The sequence below is a fragment of the Pinus tabuliformis genome, chromosome Q (assembly GCF_031772625.1).
Source record: "Pinus tabuliformis cultivar Carrire ecotype Pingquan chromosome Q, CPIR1, whole genome shotgun sequence".
Taxonomy (NCBI): domain Eukaryota; kingdom Viridiplantae; phylum Streptophyta; class Pinopsida; order Pinales; family Pinaceae; genus Pinus; species Pinus tabuliformis.
In genome coordinates, this window is record NC_142296.1 from 1,314,813,040 (window position 1) to 1,314,834,283 (window position 21,244).

Consider the following 21,244-nt stretch of genomic DNA (forward strand, 5'->3'; position numbering starts at 1 on the left):
CTGACTTGGTGTGTTTGGAAGTTTTGGTCTCGGTCTAGGGTGAAGAGTTTCAAAGAATACTATTGAAAGGAAGAATAACTTTGACTGGGTTTTCCCCTCGAGGTGGGCTTTGCCCTGGCATGTGCCTACATCTTGTGTCCATTGTTTTATGTGTCGCTGCTTTTGGTAATTGCTTGATGAACTAAAGAAAGAAGTTATAAAGAATCGTAATACTATGAAACATCACAAGTAATTATCAAAATCAAAAAAATCTCTCTACCTTTCTGATTTTCCAACACAAATAGCATATTTGATTCAATATTAATTCTTTTTATATGATTCCAAAGCCTAAGAAACGTCTCTTTAAATGTACAAACAATGACTCTAATGACTTAGAATAAATCCTAGAATTCCTCAATGGGGACTTTGACTTAAAACATGATGATCCAAGAAAATAGCATATTTGACTCAATATTAATTCTTTTTATATGATTCCAAAGCCCAAGAAACGTCTCTTTAAATGTACAAACAATGACTCTAATGACTTAAAATAAATCCTAGAATTCCTCAATGGGGACTTTGACTTAAAACATGATGACCCAAGCATGAAACCCATGCTTTAATAAGTCATAACAATAATAATAATAATAATTTCATTGTGACTCAAATATGTTTATGAAAACCGATCCTAGTTACATATTTCAACACTCCCTCTTAACTAGGGAGGTATTCATAATAACAAGTACAAGGGAGATCTCAAAACACATGAACCATGAAGAGTTTAGGCACCACAATGCCATGGACTAGATTCCTGACCAAGGCAATCTAACCAAGGTCCTCCATCAGTGTAGGCACTCATAGTGCCACGAACTAGATTCTTGACCAGGGCAATCTATCCGGGTGGGACTAAGATGGAATAAAGCTTTCAGCGTCTCTAGGTACCACCAGGCTTACTTGCTAACCATCAACCCAGGGATCCAAGTGTGTATCCAAGGTCAGAGCTCCATGACCAATGCCACCCTCCCTACTTTAGGATCCATACATCAACAAATAGTGTTGTCCAGATGTCCTCCCAATCAATGTGTCTCACACACAAGGCCTCAACACTCCCGATTATTGCAATCAATAGTAAATCCTCTCTAATCAAACAAATCGGCAACAAATCTATCTTGTGTAACCAACATGCTATCAAACCTCTGAGATATTTACCTGTACAAACACAACCCCAATCAGTAAACACAAGCCTCCAGGGTCTTTCAAACAACTAGATGTTGCTTCTCAATTTATCACAGTAGGGCTTTCAAACGAATCTTGACAGAAGATTCCTCAATCATACATCTTCCTTTCCTATTTTTCATTTAGCAACATCTCAAATCCTCTTTCCTTACCTCAACATCTCCTCAAAATGTATTCTCCAATTTCTTCTTTCAAGGTGTCCATCACGACTATGACAAGTCCCCCCTCTTAACTAGGGAGATTTCTTTTATCCAGGTTCCCTCTTAACTTAGGGAGATCAACTTCTTCTTATGACATTGGAGAATCTTTCATGGCTTCCATCCTTCTTATCAAAGTTATCATGACCATCATCATTCATATAACTTTCTTCGACATGCTTATCATATCAACTTACTTACGAACATCTTCACCATATTGAAGATTATGTCACTGCATAACTTAGATAGAAAGTACAACCAAATCTAAAGAAGCATGAAGTTAACCATATCAAAATCATATAATAAAGGAAGTATTCCACGTTAGATATCAAATACCTAAACTTAGTTAGGTTCACAAGCAACAAGAAACACATACTTTTATACTTCAACTACATACCAAGATTTTGTCATAAACCCTAGATTTCATCATCAAGACTTCCAGCACCTCAATCAAGATAACAACCTTCATTATATCTAAGGCTTCAATATTTCTTCTAGAGGTATGACATACCCTACTACAAAATATTGCAAACCCTAGAAGCAATTCAAACAAATATAGTTCTACAATGCATCTAACAACTTTAGAACTCATATGTTAGACTTCCACTAGGATTTAGTGCAAGATCCTAGATTTCATACATGAGCCATTAAGCTTCAACAATCAAAACCAATCACAGCTCAATTTCATATTTCAACAATCTTTCATAAATCTCATATTATCACATTGTCATCATATATTAGAGATTTGAACTTCTACTAAGGTTTAGTTACAAAACCCTAGAATTCACAAATACTATCATCCTAGAGAATCAACCTTTGACTAGGGCTTAGTTCCAAACCCTAGGACTTATGACCATCAACAATTAGGTCAACACATATATCTAGGATTCCATCATCATGCACAAGCATATCATAACATGTGTTAGTCAAACCCAATGACACAAATATCAATATATTAAAGTTAGACAACAAACTTGATCGGATTAGGGTTTCAACCGGACAAACACACATATACCTAGGACATTATCTAAAATAAGGGTCTTCCCCAAAAACCCTACCAAACCCTAATGATATAGGGTTACAATACAAAACATAGAAAACCCTAATTTATTAATACTTCAAAGGTTTGGGATTTCAAACATCACCATTCAACCCTGACAAGTTAGGGTTTTCATAACCATACCAAAACCCCAAACATGACAACATTAAAAACTTCAAACATCAATAATAGCATTCTCTTAGACTTCACCAATAACCCTAAGTAGGCTAGGGTTTCATTATCATCGACATACCCTTAAGTTAGGGTTTTTACAAAGAACCTTTTTAGGGTTCCACAAGAATAATCAAAGATATGAGAAAGGTAGATTTATCTAATGATGAATCACCCAATCAAGAATCATTATATTAGAATATATTAGAATATCCCTATTTAGCATTTAATGCTCATTCCTTTTAGCTGTTGCTATTTATATTCTTTTAGCAGTTTCTTTGATGAAACTGAGTGTTTCTATATTCTACATAGAAACCTGATGTTTCTATTATTGTAAATATCTCTGTATTATGATTGAGCTGTTTGCTCATTCGAAATTAATTCATTCAACATTCTTTTATGGTATCAGAGCAAGGTTAAGAGATTTCTTGAACAGTAATTCTCTCTGCATCGTAATCTCTTGAGTCCTTTCTAAGGTCGAGCCCTCTGTAAGCCAGGCAGCCTTCACTGAGTCTTAGCCTCGGCTTTGCTCGCTGTGATAAAAGCTTACAATCGTCCATCTCGATACAGAAATGGATTCTTCCCTTGCATGATCATTTTTTTTAAGGAAATAACTTTGTGGCGGTGACTGTTTTCGTGGGAGCGGGGTTTTTTTTTTTTGGCTGGCCAGTTTGCTTGGAATCGTGAATCCGGCTATCATCTTCTTCGCCTGGCAGCTATTCGACCACAACGTGGAATTCCTCAGCAATCGTGATCCAGGTGTTTCCTCTCAAAACTCATTTGTTTGTTTGAAAATCGGAGTCGTGGTTTGAAAAGTCGATCTGCAGGCAACTGTGTATTTTTTTTAACTGTTGTTAAACGCTGTCAAACCCGTGGATATATGTGGATACGCGTGTAATCTCAAACCCGTGGATATACATTTTGAAACCCGTGGATATTCATTTGAAACCCGTGGAAACCCGTGGATATATATTTCAAACCCGTGGATATATATTTGAAACCCGTGGTTCATTGTATTTCACGTGTTATACTTCTGATATATTTCAAACCCGTGTATATTTCAAACGCTGATATATCTCAGTCATACGCGTGTTATCAAACCCGTGGATATATTTCAAAAAGGGTATATATATAAAGCGTATACACCTGTGGCTGAGACGTGACGTGAAGCTTTGATAGCTCACGTGGTATATATATAAAGCGGGTATATATTTCAAAACGGGTACGTAGCTGAGACGTGACGTGAAGCTTTGATAGCTCACGTGGCCCAATTTCTTAGATCTTCGTATTTGCTTTATCAGCTTCCCAATCAGCAGTGTTTGCCGGCAGTGTTCCCAATCAGCGTGTTTTATCTGTTGTTGCTCAGTGTGTTCCCAATCAGCGTCTTTTTTCTCTTATCTGTTCCAAATCAGCAGTGTGTTCCCATTACAAAACTCAGATCTGGACAGAGAAAGGAATCTCAAACTTTATTTTATGATTTGGACCTGTCACATTTATTAAAGAAGGGGATTTTTGCAGCAGGATTAAAGGGGACAGTTTCAGCAGTATTACTATTGTTTTTTAGACTGGAGAGATATTTTTGCTGACTTCTGTATTTTCTTTGGGAAAATGGCCACGCTCACCAATCTGATGTTAGAAGGAAATCAACGCTTTAATGGCAGCAACTATAACATTTGGAAACAAAGAATGTTGACCATTTTTGAGTACAGGCGTCTTGATCAACTCATTTTGGGCAAAGAGCTTCGTCCCGGTACAGCTGGGACCAATCAAGATAAATTTGATGATCGAAATCGAGAGGTTGTTATGCTTCTCAAGCTCTCTGTCGCTGATGATCAGTTACCACAAATCCCTTCTGGCAAGACAGCTGCTGAAATCTGGCAACAGTTGAAAGAACTGCATGAGACATCTGACAAAAGCAGAGCTTTTTTTCTCAAAAATCAGTTGTTCTCCATCATGATGGACGAACATATGTCTTTACAGGAACATCTCAACAAAATTAAAGACATTCGAGATCAGCTCGAAGCCATTGGTCGGACCATGGAGGAGGAAGATATGGTAGTTATTACTTTGAAAAGTCTACCGAAATCCTATGAACACTTCATAGAAACACTCAACATTAACACCACAAATGTTGATCTGAAGTTTCCAGATTTATGTACCAAACTTCTGCAGCAGGATCGGTGGAAACAGCAGTTTGGTAATAGTGCTTCATCAGTGTCCTCGGAAAATGCATTTTCTGCAAAATATCAGTCCTCTCAGTCCTTTCAGCAGAAAGGCTCCTCTCAGTTTTTTGATCCTGCTCGGAAGAAAAGTGTGCAGTGTAATTACTGTCACAGGTTCGGTCACATAAAGAAAGATTGTCGACAGCGGATCGCTTCTGAACAGAGGAAACAGGGAGGGCCACATCAGACAGCTAATGTTGCAGAACATTCCGAGCAGACAGAGTCTGCCTTTTACGCCTTTATGGCTAAAAGAGCTTCAGATCCTGTTCCTTCCTCTGCATGGTACATTGACTCTGGCGCATCACGTCATTTTTCTCACAGGCGTGACTGGTTTATTGACTTTTCATCTTTCAGTGATTCCGTGGTATTTGGCGGAGGCGAAAAGTACACAGTAGTTGGCAGAGGGACAGTTCAAATTCAGTCTGGTGGGCGCACACTTATATTTCTGAATGTATACTATGTTCCTGGTATGGAAATTAATCTGCTATCTGTCAGCCACATTATGAGGAATTCTCCTCAACTTGATGTAGTGTTCAGTACCCACAAGTGCTCCATTATTGACAGGGAGACTAGTTTAACAGTTGCTGTTGGCCTAGAGGATCATGGTCTATACAGGCTACTTGACACCGGTGACTCTCCAGAAGTGGCTCTAGCAGCACGTATCTCTCCTATCAGCACTCTATGGCATCAGCGATATGGGCATCTCAATATGCAGTATCTCTCTCAGCTCTCTCGGGAGGGACTTGTGTCTGGATTACCTGATATTCAGACTCAGCAGTTGGGGGTATGCAGCGCCTGTCAAGCGGGAAAGCAACATCGGTCTTCATTCAAAAATGGAGAATCTTGGCGCGCATCTAAGGTACTTCAGTTACTTCATGCTGATATTTGCGGTCCTATGAATACAGCTTCTATCACTGCTTGCAAATATTTTTTACTTATTGTAGATGATTTCAGTAGAAAGATGTGGGTATATTTTTTAAAAAATAAATCTGATGCTCTTAGTACCTTTCAGAAGTTTAAAACCTTAGTGGAAAAAGAATCTGGTTGTAACATCATGACCCTTAGGACCGACAATGGGGGGGAATTTTGTTCTTCAGCGTTTGCCAACTTCTGTGATATTCATGGCATCAAACGTCAATTAACCACTCCTTACACTCCTCAGCAAAATAGTGTTGTTGAGCGTCGCAATCGCATGGTTGTTGAAATGGCTCGTTCCATGCTACAACACAGGAGTGTTCCAAACAAATTCTGGGCTGAAGCAGTATTTACTGATGTTTATCTTCTTAACAGATCACCCACTCAGGTTGTTACAGGGAAGACTCCTGAAGAGGTTTGGTCTGGCAGAAAGTCTAAGATCAGTCATCTCAAAGTATTTGGCTCAGTTGCATATGTTTGGATTCTAGCTGCTAAGCGATCTAAGTTGGATTCCAAAAGCCAGAAACTCATGATGACAGGGTACAGTGATCATCACAAGGCCTATAGGCTGATAGATATAGCCACTGGTCATCTTAGCTTCAGTCGGGATGTAGTATTTGATGAAGACAGAGGATTTTTTCAGTCTTCTTCTTCTAAGCAGTGTTCTGAGGATCAGCCTCACAGTGTTCTTCTTCCGGTCGGTCCACCTGATGGGAGGGATGATGTAGCATCAGTATTTGATCATACTCTATCTGAGCTTCCTCCAGAGAATAATCCTCCTCTTGCGGCCCCTATTGCTCTTGAGTCTTCTCCACCTCCTCCTGATATTGGTTCCTCTACTTCTGCTATTGCTTCTTCTACTCTTCGGCCAAAATGGTGGGCTAAAACCATTGGTGATCTCCGAGATGATGAGCTCCTTGAAGGCAGAACTTCTAGACATAAGAACAGACAACAGTCTATAGTCAATTTTGCTCTTATGGCTAACCTGCACAGTACTTTTGAGCCTCAAACCTATTCAGAGGCTAAGGGTACATCTAAGTGGGAACAGGCTATGGAAGCCGAATTCCAGAGTCTTCAGAAGAATCACACATGGACACTTTCTGATCTTCCTGCAAACAAAAAGCCCATAGGCTGCAAATGGGTGTATAAAGTGAAATACAAAGCTGATGGAACCATAGACAAGTATAAAGCTCGGCTTGTGGCTCGAGGATTTTCACAGAAGGAAGGCATCGACTATGAGGAGACTTTTGCTCCTATAGCCAAGATGAGTACCATAAGGCTTGTTCTTGCCCTAGCAGCTCAGTTCATTTAGAAAGTTCATCAGATGGATGTAAAAAGTGCTTTCCTAAATGGTGATCTCCAAGAAGAAGTCTACATGACGCAGCCTCCAGGATTCAAGGTTGCTGGTCAAGAACAGAAAGTGTGTCGGTTAGCTAAAGAAATCTATGGATTGAAACAAGCTCCTCGGGCTTGGTACATGAAAATTGATCAGTACATGACAGATCAGGGTTTTCAGCGGAGCCCTTCTGATGCAAACCTGTACATCAAGCATACTGGTGATGATATCTTGTTTGTGGTTGTCTATGTGGATGATCTTATCATTACTGGCAGCTCTGCACATTTGATCCATGGGATCAAACAAGATTTATGCCGAACTTTTGAGATGACAGACTTGGGGCTTCTTCATTATTGTCTGGGGGTTGAAGTTTGGCAGACTGAAAATCAGATCTTTCTCTCTCAGTCCAAGTATGCCAAAAATCTTGTGGACAGATTCAGAATGCAGGATTGCAAACCGACCACGACTCCTATGGAACCAGCGCTCAAACTTTCAGCTCAGTCATCCTCTCCCCTTGTGGATGAAACTTTATTCAGGCAATTAGTGGGCAGTCTCATCTATCTTACTGCTACCAGACCTGACATCAGTTTTGCAGTAAGCTACATTTCTCGCTTTATGTCCGCCCCTAAAGCTGATCATTGGCAAGCAGCAAAGCGTGTGCTACGATATGTGCGTGGCACTTCTGATTATGGCCTCCTATACACTCGAAGTTCCAATCCTATTCTCAGTGGTTACACTGATTCTGACTGGGCCGGTTCAGTTGATGACCGTAAATCTACAACTGGGTATGTGTTTAATCTAGGATCCGGTGCTGTTACTTGGACTAGTAAGAAGCAACAGGCTGTGGCTCTCTCCTCAACAGAAGCCGAGTATCGGGGAGCAGTTAAGGCATCCTGTGAGGCAGTTTGGCTTCGACGTATGCTGGCAAATATGCATGTTTCCCAGACAGGGCCTACTTCTTTGTTTTGTGATAATCAGGGAGTGCTCAAACTTGCCAAGAATCCTGTCTTTCATGAACGAACAAAGCATGTGGAAACTCATTGCCACTACATTCGCCAGCTTGTTGAAGACGGCTCAGTTCAGTTGCAATATGTTCCCACAACAGAGCAGCCTGCCGACGTCTTCACCAAGCCTCTTGGTCCTGATAAATTTGTAAAATTCAGAGGGTCTATTGGTGTTGTAAATAGATTGAGCATTAAGGGAGGGTATTAGAATATATTAGAATATCCCTATTTAGCATTTAATGCTCATTCCTTTTAGCTGTTGCTATTTATATTCTTTTAGCAGTTTCTTTGATGAAACTGAGTGTTTCTATATTCTACATAGAAACCTGATGTTTCTATTATTGTAAATATCTCTGTATTATGATTGAGCTATTTGCTCATTCGAAATTAATTCATTCAACATTCTTTTACATTATGATTCAATAATGTTAGAATAGTTTATCAAGAATGAATATGCCTTTGAAAACAAACAAAACTTATAGTCTAAGACATACCTTTTGTTTCTTAACAAACCTTGTAATTCCAATGCTTTGTCTTGAGAGGCCTTCTTCCATTATCGTTGAGTATTCAGCATAGTCTTTCCTAAACAAGGAAAATATGAAAAGAAATGTGATTATTATTTAATGCAAACAAACTTAGATAAGTAAGGAAAACTAAAAATGAAAAGGTAATAAGATACTTATCTTTGGAAGTTGGTGAGGGCTCCCTCCAAGCTTGAGGGATACCTATAACCTTATAAAAACAAATCAAAAATGTTTTTCCAAAATATGTTAAACCTACAAATACTAGAAATCAAAAATGAAATAACTAAAGCTTAGAGCAAAGGACTTAGTAGTGTAAGTCCCTTATATCTAGTTCTTCGGCTTTATTCTTCTTTGGAGATCCTTCTTCAGCAACATTAGCTTGGTCCCTGTTCCTTTTCTTATTCTTCGGATTGTCAGGACAATCACTTCTATAGTGACCCATTTTATGACAATGGTAGCATTTTATTTTGGACATATCTACCTTCCTTCTTGGCCCTTTTGACTTCTTGAAGTTTCCTTTCTTGTGAGAAGCAGAGTATGCATTTGAAACCTTTTCTTCTTCATTGTTGGATACTAATGAGATTCTCATTTCTTCTTCACTGCAAGCATTCCATAATTATTCAAATGATGGAATTTCTTTCCCACTGTTGAGTCCTGAAGCAAAAACACTCCATGTAGGTGGCAATCCCAATAATGCAGTAATCACTAACTATTTTTCCGGTACAATCTCATCAATGGCTTAGAAGGTCATCTCTAATTCTAGATATCCTTACAAAGATGGAAGCCACGGTGTCATCTTTTGTCATTTTTGTCGTCCTCAGTTCATTCTTGAGGCTTGCTACTTGACCGATGTTCTTGATAGTGAACAATTTTAATAATGCTTCATAAATTTCTTGAGCATGATCTATGTTGGAAATGTATGGGGCAAGATTGTCCTTTATAGTTTCGACCATTAGTGTCATAGCCAATATTTTTTAATCTCTATCGTTCATCTTGTCTGCATCACTAGATTCTTCGTTAGGTTTCCTCACTTTTCCTTTGACCAAATCCAAGACCTTGTTCTTTTCAAGAATGAGGTCAATTCTCTTCTTCCATGACCTATAATTAGATGCTCCTTCCAATTTGTTCTCTCCCTTTATTGTGTTAGACATTGGCTTTGAAGGTAATAAGCTTCTTTCTTTATGAGATCTCCTTTATGATCTCTCGCCCAACCTTTTGAGGTTTCTTAGATTCCTTTCAGTGGATCCTCAAACTGCCTTTTTCCTTCTTCACCTTAGCTTTGATACAATGTTAGAAAATTAGAAAGACGGAAAGATTTTCTTATATAGATAATTACTTGTGATTCTTTTATCATTATGTTCTTCTTTTATCTTTTAGTTCATCAAGCAATCACCAAAACCATAGCACAAATACACCAGATATAGGCGAACAGCCAAGGAAAAACCCCTATCTAGGGGAAAACCCAGTCAATAATTCTTCCTTCAATAGTTTCACGAGATAATCCAAGACTCTTGGCCTAGACAAAGACTTCCTCCACACCAAGTCAGCCATTTCTTCCTTCTTACAGATGATAACCCTTCAATAGCAACTTCAACCTAGAAGTAGCAACTTGCAGTAGGAGCTTCGACCTAGCAAATGGCAACAACAAAAACTTCAACCTGACAAGAAAGACTTCGATCTCCTAGAGTAATCCAGCTAAGAAATAGAGAGATAGCCCAAAATTTCGATTTTCCCTTTTTCTTCTTCTTTCTCCAACTTCACACTCCTTTTTGTATTCCTTTCTTACTTCGCACTTCTGAGCTTCTTTCTTCTGGATATCGCACTTATGAGAGAGAGTGTGAATGCTCCAAATGAATTCGAACTGCCCTGTATATATAGCCTTCTAGTGAGGTCGAATTGCCCTATTTGAAGTCGACTTGATCTCCTTGAGGCCGACTTGGTGTGGAGGGGACATATAGCATATTTGACTCAATATTAATTCTTTTTACATGATTCAAAAGCCCAAGAAGGGTCTCTTTCAATGGACAACTGCTCTAATCACTTAGAATAAATCCTAGAAGTCCTCAATGGAGACTTTGACCTAAAACATCATGATTCAAACATGAAACCCATGCTTTAATAAGTCATAATAATAATAATATATATATTTTTTTCATTCTTTTGATAAATATATTTCATTGTGACTCAAATACATTTATGAAGACTAATCCTAGTTACATATTTCAGCAAGATTGAGGCTTCTCAGCCTCCTTCTATGCCTATGGCCTAGCCACAGAACAGGTTGTGACCCTTCCTCCATGCCTCGACTAACTTTGTTCACCAAATGAGGCCCTTTGGCCCTCCCTGTGTATAGACCTGAGGCCTTTCAGCCTCCTTCTAAGGCTTCAACCCTCCTATGCACACACAATATCAACCAACATCTTCAGCATACAAGAAAACTAGAACCCTTGGCTTCTTCTTCAGGATGTTAACCTAGCCTTTTCCTTGAAGACAAAAAACTTAACTCAAACAGATTCCTTTTCTAGGTTGTGGTTTGCTTATTCTTCACAAGGATGATCTTGCTCTTGTGAGAAATGCCCTCTCATGGTCTCTCAGTTATAGTGTTCAAGGGGTGACTTTTTAACCCCAAAGGTCGTGTCACTTGGCTCCTAGCCGACCTGAGCCTACATTCTCAAACACTAAAAATACAATAAAATATATTTTCTTCTTCTAAACCCACTCACTTGGGGTTAGAAACCTAGACTCACATATTGTGCCCACAACTTCCATTTTGTGGGTTTTCTCCTCACAAGTTAAGAACAAAGGACTTGTGGGAGTACCTCCCAAGCTACCCAATTTCCAACACTCCCTCTTAGCAACGGAGGTACTTCCATTCCTCGAAGTAACTCATCTTCCCACACTGGTCAACAATCCCCTGCTGCAGTTGCTTTCCATTCATCATATGTCTCATCATCCATCATAGAAGCATAGCCTGCAAATGAACAGCACTCTTCTTGGAATTGTCCCTGCCACTAGAAGCCTCTCACTTCATCTTCTTGTTGAAAAGCGTAACTAGGTTCGGTCTTCATAATGACATGTAATTCTGACTTTTGTAAAATGATGTAAAGAAGAAAACAAAATTATTTTGTAATTCTTGCTTCATGGGTTTCATGAGCAAGAGATTCTATTTAGATGGCTCCCATTGAGAGCCTTAGGATTTGTCATTAAATTCAAAAAGTCAATGTCATGTATGAAGAACCCTTCTTGGGGATATAACAATGTATATGAGTCTATAAAAGTGTCTAGAAGCCCTCCAACGACAAGCACAAATCCTCCTCTTCAAGTCGGCCTCCAAATGAAGTAAATGGCACATGTCGGCTCACCTATTTGAAGACACAACCCTTCATAAAGACAGGTCGGCTTATTTATAGGACAACCACTATAAATAGGCATGTAGAGTCTTTGCATAACCACAGTTCAGTATTCGCATCTCTCTGAAATTTGGATGAACAGAACAGTGATAAGTTTGGATCACAGTTCGGATGTCAAGGAAGGAGCTCGGATAGATAAGGAAGGGACAACGACGATTTGGTTTGGGTTTATCACTGAAAACAGAAGTTTGGATTTTTGAGTGAAGGTTTCGGTACTACAACAGCTCGAACAAGGACATATATATACTCCAATTCGATGCTAGAGAAGACTACAGTTCGATGATCCAAGGAGGCTACAATTTGGATCTCTCTGAAGTGCGAATAGGATCACAGTCAAGAGGAGTTCGGATCTCTCTGAATTCGGTGACAAAGTGCAGAGGACAATCTCAGTAAGGGTCTCACAAAAGTAAGGTCTCTGTTATATGACAGCAAGTAGATCTCACAGTAAAGGAGATCTTAGTGTGAAGACAATGATGAGATATCGATGATGATAAGAAAGTCGAAGTGGAAGAGGAGACGAAAGAAGAGTGACTATCAAGAGAACTTGTGTCTTGGTCTTGGAGTGGCAGATAGGTCTTGGTCTTGGTATTCGTCAATTGGAATCTCTATAAGAAAAATTTGTGCGGGTTTTCCTCTCAAAGAGTGAGAGGTTTTGGCCCTGGCTGATAGCCTACATTCTGTGTCTCTTGGTTATTTATGTTTATGCCCTGGTAACTGTTTGATGAAGAAGAACACTAATAACTTAAGCAACTAGAAGATCCTAAACTAATGAAGTAAAATTCAATCACAGCCAGTTACTAATCAAGAGAAATCACCTAATTCATGATGCCCTAGATTTCTCAACATGGTATTGGAGCTAAGGTGACAGTTAAGGAAGGGCATCTAATCAAAGAGACACTCAAGGATCAGATTTCAAGAATGGCATCAAAGCAAGTCAAAGGATATAAAAGTGAAAGTTCAAAGATCTACATTGAAGAATCAAACCCTAGATCAAAGAAGAAAGTTTACTTCAAAAGAAGTCTTGGGATCATCAATCAAATATTCAAGGCCAAAGCCTTATTTCTACTCAAGGCAAATAGATCTACAAATCAAGGCAACTAGAAGTCTACACCAGCAAAAGTGTTGGATCCTCTAGTCATCGTCAAAAGACCACAAAGACCCTCATCAAGTTGAAGAGATCTACAATGCAAGGTAGCACAAAGCGTAGACATCCAAGAGAAGCATTTCTTATCTACACTCATTCACCACCGAGAAAGTCGAAGTATCTTGAAGGCTAGAAGGCATTGTCATCATCTTCAAAAGCTATAAGGCAAGTTCCCTCTCATTGAAGCAAGGATCCCCTCCTTATCCTTGAAGAAGATCATCTGAGGAAGCATCATCAACAAAGGGAGCTAGATCTAAAGGCATTGTCATCATAAAAGGAGCAATCTCCTTTTATTGAAGAAGGGATTTTCATTTGAAAGAAGATCATCCAAAAGGGGCACTAATACATCTTCTTCAACCACCATCAAAGTGATCAAGTTGAAGATTTCATCTTCACTTGTCAAGTAAGTATCTTTCATTCTATAATCTTCTTCAACCACCATCAAAGTGATCAAGTTGAAGATTTCATCTTCACTTGTCAAGTAAGTATCTTTCATTCTATAATCTAATATAGTAAAATGACTTTGTTTTGCAAGGAGATCTATAAGTTGGTTGGGTCATCGAACTTCCTTGCATGGAAAAGGAGGATAGACATAGTCCTCGAAGAAAGTGAAGTCATTTCAATGGAAAAGTCTCCAAACCATCTGAAGGTCAAGCATTATCTGAATACATGGAAAGGGATCAAAGGGCTCAAGGGATTCTTATGAAATCAGTCAAAGGTCCCCTCATCCCTATATAGCAGGATTGGAGACATCAAAGGAGATATATGATAAGTTGGTAAAATTATTCTCTGAAGATGCTATAAAGAAGGTCACATCACTTAGATCTGATCTACACAAATTGAAGGTATCAAAGGATAAAGGGTTATCTTCATAAGATCTCAATTGCAAGATCTGGGAGAGATAATCCTCATTGTTCTAAATACACTAACTAATGAACAAGGTAACAAATGTCTATGAGGATAAGAAGGCTATCCCATTCAACAAAGTGTGGTCTCTATGCAAGATAGGAGAAGACATGTTGAGGGAAAAAAGAATTCAGACATTTGTCGAAAGGAAAGAACATAGCTAAGATTCAATATTATGAGCATTACAGATTGTCCTAAGCTTAAGAAGGGAAATAACAAGGAAGATAGAAAAGAAGTCCATTTCACCGAAGAAGTGGAGGAAGCTGAAAAAAAGAAGAAAAGCATTAGAAGAGCGAGCTCGTGACATCACCATAGGAAACATGAAGGATGTTTGGAACAAAATAGATGGCAGTCAACTATGAAGGATATAGCTCTTGGGAACCTCATTGAAAAACTTAAGAAAATGAAGAAGTCATCCAGGACAAGGCTCATCATACATCAAAAAGTTAACATCTGTTGAATAGGAATATGCAAGATCCTCAAGATTCTCTGATGGAATCTTCATCAAAAGGTTCACCAATCTAGAGAGGAAGCAAGTGTTGGGATGATGGTATGATGACATAAGAGATGAAGCAGATCAAGGGGTTGAAGCTCTTTTCAATCAATGAAGTTGTTGAAAGAAGCCTAGATGACCTAAAGGTAAATGAGGTATGTATGCTTGTATTTAATATTATAAAGTCATGTTATATGGTTGCAGGTAACATGGATCACTGCTCTATCTTGAGAAGCATGATCAAAAGAAAGGAATCTCCTCCTATGAAAGGATGTCGGAAGGCATGGGTTACACTAGATGAAATCAACATAATATGACCTCATATGAAGTATGACGTGGGTGACTACAATTAAGGAACTCTAATTGGAAGCTCCTGGGTATGAAATGAGTGAACAAAGGAAGGAAGAGATCATGAGATATGCAACCATGGTAAAGGTAATCAACATCCAGAACACCAAGAAGATTTGACTAGGAAATCTCCTGGAAAAATATGAAGAGTGATGGAAATCTGAAAAAGATGGAGACACTTGACAATATCTTTAAGATATATGTCAACATGTATACAGGATGCTAATGCAAATTGGAAGATGTCATGATGAAAGACCATCGCAAAGGTAATTTTGATTTAAGTGTTCATTTCTTACTTTTGAACAAATATCTAGATGGGCTTATGCAAGACTGCCAAAGGAAGAACTGTGGATGTATTCCAAGAGGACCATAGAAAAGGATGTAAGATCCTTCCGGAAAACATGGCATGTAGAAGGCAGCATGACATAAAGCAAGGCCAAATGAAGATTAACAATGACATGACAAACCCATTGATGAAAGTTATGGATAGTTTGTGCCCCATAAAGAAGCCACAAAATATGAAGACTCCTTGACAAAGAAATTCATGACATCGAAGGAAGGAATTGATATGTCCTCCCTAATTGAGAGGGAGAGATAGACACATCATTCTAGTCTTCACCTGGGGAGACAGAATAAAGGATTAGGTAAACATCTAGTATCTGATGCTCTTTGAGGATGAAATAGGGCATCCAAGATAAGAGTAGTCGTAGAGGACCAATATTCTTTGAGGACCCTCTATCCAAGATAAGGATAAGACCAAAGTAGGTCATACTCTATGAATACCCGAGTGGAGTATGTACCTTGAGGACCCGCTATCCAAGATAAGGATAAGACCAAAGTAGGTCATACTGTGCGAATACCCAAGTGGAGTATGTACCTTGAGAAACAATGATTATGGTATTTGTTAGCATTTGAAATTTCACCTCAGGCTGAAAAGGCAAATCTCAAAGCTACATCAAACCATTCAGCCTCGTAGCTAGCCCTACGGGGCAGGAGAAGGCTCTCTCCGGTCGATCTCGGTAGATTTTCAATAGGATGAGATGACCAAACAAGGTAACACTGATATTAGGCTAGTAAACTGATTTGAAGGTTGATTTGGGGGTTTTTGGGGTTTTTGGTGGCAAATTGAGGAGCTGCAATTTAGGGTGCGGGGATTGGACACAGTTTCTGCAGGGGGGTCTTTGGGGCGAGGTAGGAGCTTGTATTGATGTCTTTAGCTGAAGTGGGTGATTAGGAAGAAAGATAAGAAGGCTAAAGAGAGCAAACAATGAATCTGAATTCTCTTTAGACAGTAGAAAACATAGAGATTAAACAAATTTAAAAGTAGAGCATGGCAAACATGAATTCTAACTTTATCACTTCATTTGTTTAATATGCAGCAGTATAGAAAGGAAATGAATCACATAACAAAGCTTACAATAACATGAAGAAACACACCATCAACACATGAGTCCACAAGAATCCCAAAGATGACTGCAAAACCCTAGTCTTCCTTAGCCAAAAATTGCAGAGATACAAGTGATAATACAATGATAGCTTCTCCCTCAAGAGTCCAACCATGAAAATGAGCAAGAAAGTACATAATATAGATGATCTAACCTCTTTCCCTGCCTCCATGGGTCGAGCTCACTATCCTAGGAGCTGTTTGAACAACTTCTAAACTAAGCACTACAAAATAGGCAGTCAAAACAACTTGCTTCTATAAACTTGGAAACCAGTTCATACAGTCAATTTTTACCCTTTATATGAGAGAAACTTCTAGAAGAGTTAAACAAGAGTAAAAGTATCCAAAAAGTGTCATAATTACAGTCAAGAGGACAACCATCGACCTCAGAAAGTCAAACTGGAGCTAAACTGCAATTTCTGAGCTGAACTGGTCAAATCTGGCAAAGTTCCCTCAACGGGTCGCACACTTTGGAGCCCTGTTTGGAGGCCTTCCCGGTGTCAGAATGAGGTGCAGGATAGCTCGTTGGAAAGGTCTCTGAGTCTACTTTCCGACCCAACCGGAATTTTTGGATTTGGAGGTCATTTGCCCAATCAAAAGTCAATTCTCCCAAGACTACTTCTGCAGCTCAAAAAAGGGGCAGAAAGTCAAAATTTGGCTGTATTTTGACCTTTTGGAGGCCCAAAACTCCATGAAAACTCAGGTCCATCCATAGGTATGTGTAACTTTGCATGACAAATCCAAAAATGTTGAGTTTTTGCAAAACGGAGCTACGATGACAAAGGGTCTCACCGGGGGTGAGACCCGTTGAGAAGCCAAAACTTGTAAATTTCCCAAAAATACCAAAATTCTCCAAAAATTTTGGGATTTGTGCTGTAGATGATGCTAGTGAGTGCCATGATCCTTGAGGGATGCCTTAGCCAAGATACGGAGTGGATTTGGCCTTTTTCTCCGTTTTAGTGCCTCGGTCAACCTCCTTTGGAACATTTTCATTTTTGCCTTGCAAACATGCATCCTCGCCCCATAGTGATTCTTCATGTTCCTTAGCAGCTTTTTCTCTTGGTTGGCCTTAGCCAACAGCCTCTCCAAGTGAGCATTCTCCTGAATGAGCAATGACTCCCGGTCAGCAGGCAATGGATCACCGAGCCTCCTACGGTTTAGGACTCTGTCACTACGAATCCTCCAAAGCTCATCAAGCGCCTTCTCCTCCTCTAGCTGTGTGTTCCGCTGCTTTAGATAAGTGATGGTCCATTGGGCACCCTCGAGTCTCCGCTGCAAAACATCATTCTCGGCCCTGAGATGCTGAATGATCTCCTTTGCCTCTTGGCTAGGAGAACTGGCCTCGAGATCAATCACCGGATCCTCATGAATGATGGGCTCTTTGCCCCTCTGCAGTACCTGTGCTGGTGAAGAAAGCGAGGCCCCTTCCACCTGATGTGGAGATAACACTCGTTGATCTGAAGATGAAGGCAAGACCCCTTCCACCTGCTGTGGAGATAGTACTCGCCTAGCTGCTGCAAATAAGGCCCTTGGGCCTTTTTGATATGTGACCAAAGGAATGGAGCTGACGTGTCGGGTGACGGGAGCATCAGGCTGCTGAGATGGTCCTCCCTCCTCATGAATGGCCTCCTGATGTGGCTGAGGTGGCACTGTGAAAAACTCACAGGAGATGAACTCCTCCCATGAGATGCCCTGCTGAGTCAACTGATGTGAGACTATGAGCTGAATCAAACCATAATGGCAAAGGCTCCTGTACTGCTGAGCCGGGGTCTTCCTCTGCAACATGGGCACCATCCTCTGAATGTTATGAAACAAGAAGACCGGGAGGTTCATCATCCTCACTCGGGTGAAATGCATCAAAAGGCGAATGTGATATGAATACACTTGTGAAAATCTACCCTCACAGGTAAAGTAATGCATGATAAGTCTCATGAGGGGAGCATACTCGCTCCGGAGAAATCTGAATGGGAAAACACCCGTCAACAGTCTCACAAATGATGGCCGGACATAGGGCTCAAAGTGAACAAAATCAAGTAATCTGCGCTTAGGCCACACCTCACCCACATTTGGTATCCCTGTAGCCTGTGAGATCACCTCAGGTGTCAATGTGAAATTCACCCCTGCAAGAGTGACATGTCCATCATGGAGGTGTAAGACAAACAAGCGGGCCAACTCTCTATGATGCTGAATCTGAGAGATCCTCTCACAAAACTGATAGCAAGACATGTACTGGAAGCAATTCACTGCCAAAGGACAGGCCTGTAATTCTGCCAAAGAAGTAGGCTCCTCCCGCTTATGATGTCCTCCCTTACCTCCTCTACGAGGCCTCCTCTGTCCTCAACCTCTGTAGATGATGAATAGTCATCACTTTGCTCATAAGTTTCGGTTTCTGACATGGTTTTGGAGCAAAGTGGACAAAATGAACTGCTGTCTCTGCCTGCAAAAGGTGCTGAAATCTATGCTGTTTCAAGGGGAACCAAACATGAGGGAAATGTTAGGGGAGGGAACTTCTTAACAAGGAATGGGAATATATGAAAATAACAGGGAATTTCAAGGGAAATTTTACAAATGATCATGCTTATAGGAACATGTATTTGAATTTAGGAAATCATTTGCAAAGATGTTTGTATATGGGACAAAAAACATGTGTGATAGTAAACATGGAAGGAGTATACATGTATCAATAGGGACATAGGGAAACCATACACCAAATTTACTTATAGGAGTTCATGTGTGTCATAAGGCAAATTTTTTGATAAGGAGTACATGTACATTGTTTTAACATAGAGGGAAGGTTTTCATGTACAAGGGGATGTCAAGGGCATGTAGGGGTTATGTACATGACCTTAGATATACAGCAACATTTATTTTCACATGACTCTTTTCTTTATTTGCAAATGTATCTTTTCTTTTTGCTTTTATTTTTTGCATGTGTATGGTAGAGGGAATTAGGGTTTTGTGTGCTTGGGAGAGGGGTAGGGTTTATAGATTAGGGATGGGGGAAAAAGTTTACATTTTATGTACAAATAATATGGGACAGAGATGAAAGCATGACTGTGAATGAAAGGGGAAAAAAAGGGAGGGAACCAAATGGGACAAAATCACTTGAAACAGTCACAAAACCATAGCATTTTACAAACATTAACAAGCAGCCATTTATGTCCTTTCATTCGCATAATGTGAGGTTAAAATCATAGCATACAACCTTATTTTCATCATCAACCTCCAAAACAATGAGTAAAGACCCTACCTCGAGCAATGTAGATGATTTGAAGAGAAATTAGGGAATTTCTTTGAGTTTTACAGGCCAGCGGCTCAACGGGTCGCGCAGGCCTCCCAACGGGTCGCGCACCGCCCAACGGGTCGCGCCCGTAGTAAATTTGCACTGCGGGAAGGGTCTGGACGGGTCGCGCACCGCCCAACGGGTCGTGCACCTCCTTGAACGGGTCGCGCACCTCCAAACTGCCCGAAATCACTGTAATTTCGCCCTTTCTCCAATCACTCTCTCACAACTTCTCTTGCAAGCTTTGAAATGCACAATGAGAGTGAAAGGAGGGAATATGACCTTTTATAATCTTCATTTGAAAAAATTTCATCAATAAACCCACTTTATAAAGTCTATTTTGACACTTTTTTAAAACACTGATTTTTGGTTTCCTTTATCCCGAAGTTGACTTTTTGAGTGCTTTGACTTGATTCTTTTTGCAGGTAGATCATCTGAAGGACTGTGGCAAGGGGACCAGGGTTATTGCTGCCTTTTTGAAATCTTTTTGGAAATTTATTCTTTTTACAAAATTTATCATGACCTTGGCTTTAAAAACAGAGTTTTTAAATCCAAGTTTAAAAATGAACTGTATATGATGAAAATATCAAAGGAACATGTTTACCATCCTCCCTCTGGCTTGCTGGGGACTCAAGGATTTTCAGAGACATGACCTTGCAGAGACAAATGACCAAAACCCTAGACCTAGAATTTTGACATTAGGACACATCAAGACAAGCTTGAAAAACTCAATGACTGATATGACCTGATCCAGCAAAGCCAAGAGGGGTATGAATTGACCAGCTCCTCCATCAGGGTTATGGCATGCCTAACGGGATGCAAACTTTGACACTGATGAGACACCTACTAATGCAAATGCAAAGAGCTTTGATCACTGATGGAGGGCTTTCAAGACCGACACTAACAATATCTCTAAATCATTGGTCTCGCCAACATTATGCTCTGATCATGTGGATAGAGTTGTTAGTCAAGGCCTTGCTATGTGACAATGTTGATTAAGCATGATGTTAGACAGATGGGTTACCAATCCAATTCTTCTTATGAGAAATTCTTCAAATTGATAATGACCAAGTACCATTATGAATACCTCCCTAGTTAAGGAGTGTTGAAAAGTGTAACTAGGTTCGGTCTTCATAATGACATGTAATTGTGACTTTTGTAAAATGATGTAAAGAAGAAAATAAAATTATTCTGTAATGCTTGCTTCATGGGTTTTGTTGTCGCGCAGATTGGCACGACAACGCTCAGACCGGGGGCTGTCACCTTGATCCCCGATCCCTCCATTTAAGCATGTCTCCCACGGCTAAGGAGGGTAGACCCTGTGAGATGATGAGACCAACTGTCGACCAGTTGGTTGGGAGACACGAGACACGATGAGATAAACACTAAAAGGATTTAATTAATTTAGCAGACCAGTGCCTTAAGAGATTGATATTTAATCGATTAATTGTCACATACTGCAGCAATATAGACCCTGAGAAGCAATCATTTATCATAAAAAAGCTTAAAATTTCCACAGATATAAGATAATCATAAAAGGCTCAAAAGCTCAACAACTTAAGAGAGTAAATGCCTTAAACAACCACATATATG

At 39.8% G+C, this 21,244-nt stretch overlaps 1 protein-coding gene across 5 annotated transcripts in view; it reads right to left on the minus strand.

Moving 5' to 3' along the window:
- LOC149224669 (protein SAWADEE HOMEODOMAIN HOMOLOG 2-like) overlaps positions 1-21,244 on the minus strand; it is a 299,733-nt gene that overhangs the window by 110,462 nt on the left and 168,027 nt on the right. The window lies entirely within an intron of this gene.